This window comes from Coregonus clupeaformis, chromosome 7 (genome assembly GCF_020615455.1).
Source record: "Coregonus clupeaformis isolate EN_2021a chromosome 7, ASM2061545v1, whole genome shotgun sequence".
NCBI lineage: Eukaryota > Metazoa > Chordata > Actinopteri > Salmoniformes > Salmonidae > Coregonus > Coregonus clupeaformis.
This window is the reverse complement of record NC_059198.1, coordinates 34,467,046-34,478,237: the sequence shown is the minus strand read 5'-3', so window position 1 is coordinate 34,478,237 and position 11,192 is coordinate 34,467,046.

The window sequence follows — 11,192 nt, the reverse complement described above, 5'->3', positions numbered from 1 at the left end:
TTAATTTAATAGACAAGACACACTTACATTCCCCTGCCCTGATAACAGTCAACACACATATATTTTATAATAAGAATATATTGGAATATAACAGAATAAAATATAAATAATATTTTTCCCAAACAACTCTAGTGTCGCGGGACAAAAGTGATATATTGAAACATAGTCCATGCACTTATTTTTGAGAGTTTGTAGGTGCTTGTATATGCTTTAGAAACCTTAGAATCTATTTCTGAAAAGGACGCTTTTTTGAGCAATGTTTTTTTTCCTTCTCACTCGACATTGTTAGGTATCATGCACATTAATAGCTTGCTAGCAAACCTCCTAGCCAACCATTTTAAAAAAAATAGTAGCAGCAAAGAGTTATCTAAATAGGACTAATCACATTTTCCCTAACTGTCTAGTGATTATTAGCGAGCTGGACAGTCAAGAAACTGTATGAATATAGGTCCATTATCATTTCTACACAGTTTCGATTTGGTTTAAGTCATTTGAAAGTATACATATTTTTGTTGTTGTTGAGGAGATGGGAAACTCCATTGGAATGGTATTAACGTGCATGACAATGTGAATGCGATTGGTCAAGAGTCTACTGGGCGGGGCATTATACGTTTCTCCATTCATTGCCCGATGGGATTTCTATCTCCTCCTTTCTCTAATATCTCTGGACCCACTAGTGGGCCGGATCCGGCCTGGTTTTAATGTCTATGGATCTGGCCCGCGGGCCATATGTTAGACACCCCTGCATAACAGACAGATGGGGTAATCCAGACACATCACAGGGGCTATGAAGCTGAAGCATCCATTTAGAAGGTTTTTTCACTACCAAATATGGTAGTGAGAGGAAGTCCAGTCGCGGGTAGTGGGAGAGGATGGAACTAGGTGAAACTGGGCTGACATTCTGACATGCTGCTAATTTTATCATCGATGAAACATCTGATCTCAATAAATGTTTCTGTTCACAAAACTAGAATCTATTACGAGCCCAGTGCACTACGTTTTATAGACTTGATGCTTTGCCAAAGTTTTCAAAAATTGCATTGTTTATAAGGAGTGCAAGGTTGAATTGAGTTTGCACACACACGCACTTCACAGAAGAGGCGTTCCCTAACGGAAATATGCAAATGCATGCCAATAGGATCTTGCTAGCTAGTGCTTGGCTTTCCCACCTTCTTGCGTGTTCTGCCCACTATGCAATTCACAATTCACTGTCCACTATGCAATTCATCTTAAGTTAGTTATTAATATCTTTGCCTGCATTGTTTAGCAACAAAACCAAAGTGTGTAGCAAAACAGCAAAACAGACAATGTTTATTGAAAACATAAATACATTTGCACAATGAGCACTTGTTGTCTCTCAAATACATAATTACAGTTGTTGATTAGCTAGATAGCGAATTTGAGCCATATTAGCCTAGACGTGACATCAGTTTGTCGTGGAAATTACCACTATCCAGGGACACCTGAAGTCAATATTAAATGAATAATTCTTTATTATAAGCAAGCTGGAGAGGTTCCAACAAACTTAACGCACCATAGTACACGTCGGTCGGGAGCTCTGCAGGGGCAGTCCTGTTAGTTCTCTTGTATACGGCTATACAAAAAAATCATATAAGCATGATTTACATTATTCATTATTCATCATTAACTTTGGTTTCTGCACGTGACAGACCAATGCCTCTGATTCCCTCCTTTTATCACTCTGTGATAATCATCGTTACATTTTATGGTAAGCATTAGATTATGGCTTAAACTATATCAAAATACTTCTGTTAAAGTGTTTCAGTTCGTCCTCCCAATGGCACATGTTCAACGTGGATGGCCCTTGATAATGTCCCGATTTCAATATCTGGGGAATAATCTGATTTTCTCAAGCAGACGAATCTCTCACCTGAGCCGCCACCACCATTCTTTACGGTCCATTATGTCTTGTCCATTTTCCGACCAGTACACGAGCAGCATGAGAGAAGTTTGGATGGGATCTCTCTCCATGCTCACTTCACGCGGACTCATGTCGCACTCCTGAGAGAAAAGGCATGAGAGAAAAGGCAGTTGATAGCTTCGACTGGATGCTGTGTACAGGTTGCTGGCTCGGACTCAAGTCTCAGGTATAAGTGGTGAAGGAGGGGCTGAGGCCGGTTAGAGGGGGTGAGGCTCACACTGTTCTCGGTCAAAATATCCCTTCCATGCGTCTAGATACCATCTGTAGTCACCTTCGCCATAACCTCGAGAGAGGACAGACTTGAACAACAGTTTAGAGAATTTCTGATTCAGGAAATCCAGTCAAACTATTTACTGTATGACAAATTATTACTACTACCAATATTCTTAATACACATTTCTAAGACAAATGTCAAAGAGAATAACAACACACTCTTGAAACCATTTGGCTTATACTCCCCTATCACATTGGTGACCTCACCACAGAGTTACAGGGTCAGGCAGTTGAAGGCTAATCCTTAGGGAGAAATCCCGACCATCCAGCAGACCCAATCTGGTGAGATTTTGTGTTGAAGCAAGACAAAAACAAAACAAACAAAACAACAACACAAAAACAAAACAAACAAAACAACAACAGCAATACACTTCTTCATAGGAATGGGGATCCATAATAAATACAAATACAAATATAAAACACCTTATCCTTTACCCAATCAAGCGCTCTGTTTGTAAGGTTACTTGCTTTGGTCCACATGGCAAATTCTCAGCACTGTCTGGTTATGATCCACAAACCCAACAATCTGATACATTCTGTAGTACAGAGACATTACTAGCTATTTGTAAGAAAGTGTTTGACCCGGGGAAAACGTCAATTCATTTGGAGTAACTGTCAACCATTACTAATATTATTTCATTTTACAGGCAGGTATGTGAAAAAAATTATTTGCATATTTACCAAAGGGCCCCAGGGGACTGGTAAATGGTTGACATTACTTTTTATAAAACCATGCGTATACAGAATCATACTTCAGACACATCAGATGATACAGTGTCCCATTAAGCGGAATAGGCACCCTCTAAAGTAAACAATCCCAGAGCCCCTTTCTTGTAATCTTATCATTTTGACAAGTTGCATTGACATATGTCCTGCACTGACTGTCCCTGTGACATCAACTAGTCAAAATATGAAACCTGTTGTTTAACACTTCTGCTAGGTCCTTCAAAAAGTTGGTGCTGGCTTATCAGCTCAATATTCGTTACTAAAAACAATTTGGACTCCAGACCAAAGGACACATTTCCACCGGTTTAATGTCCATTGCTCGTGTTTCTTGGCCAAAGCAAGTCTCTTCTTCTTATTGGTGTCCTTTAGTAGTGGTTTCTTTGCAGCAATTCGACCATGAAGGCCTGATTCACACGGAGCAGAAGGAGGCCCTGAAAGGGCTGACTGTGGAGGAAGAAGAGGCCGCTATTATAGAGGCCCTCCAAGACATGCAGCTCAGCACTCTGAGAGAGGAGATGACTACCTTACGGGGGCTGTTAGGTAAGAGAGAGCAGGAGAGCTCCCTTCAGAGGGAGGCACTGCAGGAGGCCCACAGGGAGAAGGAGTCAGTGGATGCACGGAGAGAGGAGCTGGCCAGACAACAGGAGGAGCTGAGAGAGGAGTTAACCCTCCAGCAACAGAGAACTCAGTCCTTAGAGCAGAGGCTGGAGGAGGCAAGTTTCAGTGTACTGAGAGAGGAGCTGGCCAGACAACAGGAGGAGCTGAGAGAGGAGTTAACCCTGCAGCAGCAGAGAGCTCAGTCCTTAGAGCAGAGGCTGGTGGAGCCAGGTTTCAGAAGAGAGCCAACTCCCCGCATTCGTTTTGAGGAGCGTGTGACCGTGCAGGCACCAGGCTATGCGCCGGCTTTACGACTGTGCCGCCAGTGCACCTTTACAGACCGGTACGGCCCGTGCCTGCTCCTCGCACCAAACCAGTGGTGCGTGTCTCCAGTCCTGTACGGCCCGTGCCTGCTCCTCGCACTAAACTAGTGGTGTGTGTCGCCAGCCCGGTACGCCCCGTACCTGCTCCTCGCACTAAACCAGTGGTGCGTGTCGCCAGCACGGTACGCCCCGTACCTGCTCCTCGCACCAAACCAGTGGTGCGTGTCTCCAGTCCTGTACGGCCCGTACCTGCTCTTCGCACCAAACCAGTGGTGCGTGTCGCCAGCCCGGTACGCCCCGTACCTGCTCCTCGCACCAAATCAGTGGTGCGTGTCTCCAGTCGTGTACGGCCCGTGCCTGCTCCTCGCACTAAACCAGTGCTGCGTTTCGCCAGCCCGGTGCGCCCCGTACCTGTTCCTCGCACCAAACCAGTGGTGCGTGTCGCCAGCCCGGTGCGCCCCGTACCTGCTCCTCGCACCAAACCAGTGGTGCGTGTCCCCAGCCCGGTACGGCCCGTGCCTGCTCCTCGCACTAAACCAGTGGTGCGTGTCGCCAGCCCGGTAAGCCCCGTACCTGCTCCTCGCACCAAACCAGTGGTGCGTGTCGCCAGCCCGGTGCGCCCCGTACCTGCTCCTCGCACCAAACCAGTGGTGCGTGTCCACAGCCCAGTGCGTCATGGGCCAGCGCCCCGCACTTGCCGGGCTCCAGTGATGATCCATGGCACGAAGCCTCCAGTGATGATCCATGGCACAAAGCCTCCTGTGATGATTCATGGCACGAAGGCTCCAGTGATGGTCCATGGCCCGGAGCCTCCTGCGACGGTCTGCAGTCCAGAGCCTTCTGCGAAGGTCTGCAGTCCAGAGTCTCCAGCTCCGGTCAGCTGCTTTAATCCAGTGCCAGAGCAGTCCGCTCCACCGGAGCCTAGTCCAGCTCCGGTCAGCTGCTCCACTCCTGTGCCAGAGCAGTCTGCTCCACCGGTGCCTAGTCCATCTCCGGTTATCTGCTCCCTACCAGAGCCGGGGCAGTCCGCTTCACCGGTGCCCAGTCCGGGTCCGGTCGCCTACTCTTCCCCCATGCCGGAGCCATCTGCTCCACCGGGGTCCAAGCCGGAGCCAGACCTCAACCCCTCTCCAGGGTCGGGGTCTTCCACACCAGGGTCCAGACAGGACTTGGCGCATCACAGGAAGACAGCTGGGCCGGGACCAGACGTCAGCCCCTCTCCAGGGTCGAGGGCTCCTACACCAGGGTCCAGACAGGACTTGGTGCATCGCGGGAGGACTGCTGGGCCGGGACCAGACGTCAGCCCCTCTCCAGGGTCGAGGGCTCCCACACCAGGGTCCAGACAGGACTTGGTGCATTGTGGGAGGACTGAGAGGGGGAGCATTGCGCCGGGGTCCAGACCGGACCGGGCGTGCAAAGGGGAGGCAGGATGGGAGAAAAGTTTACTGCCTACGTCACGTCCGAAGCCGGAGCCGCCACTGAGGTTAGATGCCCAACCGGACCCTCCCCTAATGAGTCAGGTTTTTGCGGCCGGAGTCCGCATCTTTGGGGGGGGTGGGGTACTGTCATGCCCTGACCTTAGAGATCACCTGTATTCTCTGTTTGGTTAGGTCAGGGTATGATTTGGATACATTCTAGTGTATCTATTGTTGGCCGGGTGTGGTTCCCAATCAGAGGCAGCTGTCGATCGCTGTCTCTGATTGGGGATCATACTTAGGCAGCCATTTTGCCTACTGTCACGAGAATTTCTATCTCAATGTTTCAAAAATGAACTTATTACTCAATCTGTCTCCCAGAGGTTGTAAATCTATAATAATCAGACCAAGTAGCCCAGCATACAATCATCAGGCTTTATTCATGAGAACGTTCTGCAACAAAATGGTCGTACAATACTTTTATACACACACGTCATACAAAAATCACACCCCGCTCTAGAGCAACTACATGATCCCAAGAGGTACATGGTGACATACATATATACCTACCATCCCCTACAATATTACCAGCCAGTAGTCCCCAACTCCCCAACTGGTCTGCAAAGACCTCAAAGGTGATGTCCTTTCCTACAGTCACTAGTACTTCCCCTTTCCCTACGTCAAGCTGACTTCTCTGCCTGCTCTTACCTTTCTCGGGCCTGTCCTTACTGACTTGAGTTAGATTAACTACCACTTCTGGCTGGTCGGGCGGGTTTGAGTGTGCTAGGAGTATGGCCCCCACAATCAGACAGCCACCTACCGTCAGAATACCTGTGAATCCCCACACTCGCCCTGCGAACATGTCAGATGCCAGAGGCCAACCCATTCCTTTACCTTCTATTGAACTCACACAGGGATGATCAGACAGGGTAGGGGAATCTTCGTTAAGGAGCCAACCACCGAGCCCTAGTGGTGATCGGTTCTTTCTCCTAACTCTGTGTTTGTTCGTCAGCTGTAGCTGGGTTTACCTTTTTGCAGTGTGTGACATGCACCCAGGTGGATCTTTCGGCGATTCTTACAGCGAAGGCCGTCACCAACAGGACCTGATATGGACCTTCCCAACGGGCTGCTTCCAGTCTTTCTTCTTTAAGGATTGGATCCACACCCAGTCACCTGGTTGGATTGAGTGGGTTACCTTCTCCTTTAGTTCTCCTGTTGGGCACAAAATCTTTGACATACGTGTTTGGTTAATGAACAGTCTCCTCATATGTTCTGCTAGAGTGTCTTCTACTTCTATGTCTGCCTGTTCTAGTCTTCCTAGCTCGGGCATTCTATATGGTCTTCCAAAAACCTTTTCAAAGGGGGATAGTCCCTCTTTATCTGGGGTTATCCTAATCGTGATCAACACTATTGGTAGGCATTGTACCCAATTTCTTCCCTTCACTCCGTGATAACTCTATAAAATCAATTTCCAATTGCTGGACTGGATATTTTGCCAGGGGATATTCCCCCTGGGGTGCTCTCTCTACCTTGGTGATTATTCTGTGCACAGATGACACATCTGGAACAAAACATTTTTTTTTTAGTAATTTGTTAAACCCTAGGCCACAAAGTGTTTCCTAAGTGTCTCCTAACCTGTCCCTGCTCTACCAAAGTAACCTGTTCCTGCTCTACCAAAGTGTTTCCTAACCTGCTCTACCATCCCCCCTATTGACACACTTCTTTACCCATGTGTCAATATTTCCGCATATCAAAACAGTGACTTTAATACATTTAATAATTTATCCTTATGCCAGACATTATCTCGTAGGATTGCCCCTTTCTTTATAATATGAAAATGTATGCACTCACCAACTGTAAGTCGCTCCGGATAAGAGCGTCTGCCAAATGGCCAAAATGCAAAATGTAATCAAGAACATAGGAATTATCTGTTTCCCCGTATATTGTTCCTGTCACCCTTCTTAATGTCATATTTCACTCATTTGCCAATATAATCCCTTACTTTGTGATATTCAGTGATATTTTGTCCCAGGCATCTATAAAAAAAAAAATCTATCCACACACCACCAAAAGCGAATAACATATTTGCATACACATAACTAGAAAGCATGAATTTAATACCATTCTTGCTTAAACAATGCAATTCAACATTTCTCATCACCCAATTTCTATTACTTTTTTCACACAGGAAATCCTCTACAATCTCTACCCTCATCTAAATGTACCACGGGAATTGAATTGGCTCTCCAATTCAATTTCCGACAATATCTATCCGTGGATGTGCTGTGCTGATCTCCATTCACAATGTTGACCCAATCAGTGATCCTCTTACCCTTGGATACCCACTGGCCCATATCTTTCCAGTCCTCTGCTGGCCCCTTTGCTAGGGACACATGTGGGTTCCATTTATCTCTTTACAGTCTCTGACTTTGGGGCCCAAGTTCCACTTCCACTGCTGTGTGGGTGTTGTCATAGTGAAACCATTTTAGTGCTACAGTTCTTTCTGTGGTTTTAAATAGTGCTTCCTCATAGATTGAATCTGGACCTGGGTGTTGGTTATACCAGAGAATACAGTGTAGGTCATCGGGGGACATTTTAGTGGGGCCTGGTACCACATCATCAGCAAGTTCCATTAAGGTTAGGGGAATATCAGTTATTAAATAATTTTTAAATGTTCTTTTAATAATTTATTCGATCTTTAATTAATTTCTTATATGTTCCTTCCTCAGAATAGTCAATTATAATTACTTACTTTCTCACATGACCTATTTTGGTCCCTGTCTTTGGAATTTATTCTTAGATGTGACTTTTGAGCAAATATTAAGTCTCACACAAGATTATTGGTTAACACTATCGGCAACTTGGAGTTTGTACTGTAATGACCCTGCTGGGTCATAAAGTAAAAGAGAGACGGGCACCAGGTGTACAGGCAGAACACAGGTTTATTCCTGAATGGGCTATTGTTCAGGCCACAACCCACGCCGCTAAACCTCGAACATACACAAATAGAACATGTCAAATCAAGGGTCCCGAACAGAAGAGAAGAGAGATGAGACCGTAACCCCTATTTAAGCCTTTCAAAACCCCGCGGGATTACCCATCATACCCCCCCAACCTTTCCATCTGTCCTGGCATATTTAACCCCTGCTAGCACCCATGAGAACGATAACACACCCATGAACACAGAACACAATACAGGGTCGTTACATAGCCCCCCCCTTTCTAAACCCTAGCCCCTAGGGTTACAAAACAAAATCCTTAAAACGACCCGGAGGTCGCATCAGTCTCTTGTGCCTCCCCTTGACTCTCACTGGTGGACCCCCAGAACACTCATCTGCCCCAATGTCATTTCCAGCGCCCTCCGAAGAGGCAGCCCCCGTCCCAGGCTCAGCTTGCACTAGAGTCTCCTCGCTAGACTGTCCCCGTGTGCTCACATCAGAGTCCTCACTTCCATTCCCTACCGTTTTCCTCCCTCTGTAGGGCGCCAATCGGTCCCGGTGGACCACCACCTTCCTGCCCCGTGGGGGAACCCCCACCCGGTACGTCACCTCCCCCACTCTCTCTATCACCAGGCACGGACCCACCCAGGCACTGTCCAGCTTTGGGCACCGCCCCTTCTTGCGCGTGGGGTTGTGAAGCCACACGCGTTCTCCCGCTCCAAAGTGCCTCCCCCTAGCGCGTGAGTCATAGTGGCGCTTTTGGCGCATTCCTGCGTTCTCGAGTTGCTCTCTTGCGAAGGTGTGAGCCGCTTCTAACCGGTTCTGCAGTCGACGAACATAGTTCGGGCCAGGCAAAACCCCGTCGTCGTTATCAGGAGGGTGGCCAAACGTCAGTTCGGCTGGGGTGCGCAACTCACGACCTAACATTATTAGCGCTGGGGAGCACGCAGTCGATTCCTGAACAGCCGACCTACATGCCATAAGAATAAACGGTAAGTGGGTGTCCCAATCTCTCTGGTGTTTTGAGGTAACGATAGCCAGCTGTTGTGCTAATGTTCTGTTAAATCTTTCCACCAGCCCATCACTCTGGGGGTGAAGCGGAGTAGTGCGCGTCTTCTCCGCGCCTAACCGTCTACACAACTCTGAGAACACCCGTGACTCAAAGTTTCTCCCCTGGTCGCTGTGTATAGACTGTGGCACCCCGAACCGACTGATTATTCCCCCTACCAATGCATCAGCTACTGTTTCTGCCTCCTGGTCTGGGAGAGCGTAAGCCTCTGGCCACTTGGTGAAGTAGTCCATAGCAGTTAGAATCCACCTGTTACCGCTGTCTGTGGTTGGAAACGGTCCAACTATGTCTACCCCCAGTCTCTCCATGGGCTCCCCTACTGGGAATTGTTGTAGGAGGGCGTGTGACTGACCTGGAGGTCCTTTCTTAGCAGCACACTCATCGCACTGCCTGCAAAAGTCCTCCACATCCCTCCTGTGCCTGGCCCAATAGAAGCCTTTACGTACGCGCTTTAACGTTTTGGAGACCCCAAAATGCCCTGCGCCTACTCCCCCGTGAAGCTGCTGTAACACGCTCCCTTGCAGCCTTTTGGGAACCACTACCTGCCACGTCATTTCTCCAGTAGCTGGCTTTTTCCACCCCCTCTGGAGCACTCCCTCAGCCACTCTAAGGACTGAGAATTTAGCCCAGAGTCCTTTGGTGACTGGTGATAGAGGGGCTACTTCCCCCCATGGCGGTTGTCTTCTCTCTTCCACCCACCCCAGCACAGGACGCAGCTCTGCGTCCTACTCCTGGCGACGCCTCCACTCCCCGACGTCCACAGCCTCAAGCTCCCGGCACTCTGTCACACTCAGCTGACTCACCGTGGCGGTGACTCCCTCCTCCATGCACAGTTCCCTCTCTCGCTCCACCCGTTTGGCGCAGTACCCACAGCCGTCCTCAGCACACGGGCGGCGGGACAAGGCGTCTGCATTGCTGTGGCGAAGGCCGGCCCTGTGCTCCACCTGGAAGTCGTAGGGTTGCAGCTCCTCCAACCAGCGGGCGATCTGACCCTCTGGCTCCTTGAAGGAGAGAAGCCACTGCAGGGCGGAGTGATCCGTCCGCACCACAAACGGCAGGCCCCCCAGGTAGTACTTGAAATGGCGTACTGCTGCCACGACAGCCAAAAGCTCCCTCCTTGTCACGCAGTAGCGTTTTTCAGCCTTATCAAAAGTTCTGCTATAATAAGCTACTACGTGCTCCCCGTCAGAACCACGCTGAGCCAGCACGGCCCCCAAGCCCTCATTGCTTGCGTCGGTGTCCAGGATAAACGGACGGTTTGGGTCTGGTGAGGACAGGACAGGGGCCTCCACCAGGGCACGTTTGAGGGCCTCAAACGCCCGCTGGTGCTCTTCGGTCCACTGAAAAACAGTGTCCTTCTTGAGAAGGTGGTTCAAAGGAGCTGCTATCCCCGCAAACCCTTTCACAAACCTACGATAGTAGGATGCCAGACCCAGGAAGCTCTTAACCTCTTTTTTTCCCCTTGGAATTGGCCACCCCCTCACAGCCTCCACTTTGTCTGGCATCGTGCTGATACCCTCACCACCCAGCTGATGACCCAGGAACGCCAACTCCCTTTGCATGAAATGGCACTTTTCCGGGTGTAATTTTAGCCCCGCCCCCAAGATCCTCTCCAGCACTCGCCTAAGTGCCCCCAGTGCCCCCTCAAACGACGTGCCGTGTACCAATATGTCGTCTAGGTACACGACACACTCGTCTCTCGGAACCCCCGCCAGCACTCTGTCCATGAGCCTCTCAAAGGTGGCAGGAGCATTACAAAGCCCGAAGCACAGCACCTTGAACTGCCAATGGCCCCTATCCGTGGAGAAGGCCGTTTTTCACGTGCCCCAGGCGAGAGGGGCACCTGCCAGTAGCCACTGCGCAGATCAAGGGAAGAGAACCACGAGGACCCTCTGACGTGGTCTAGCG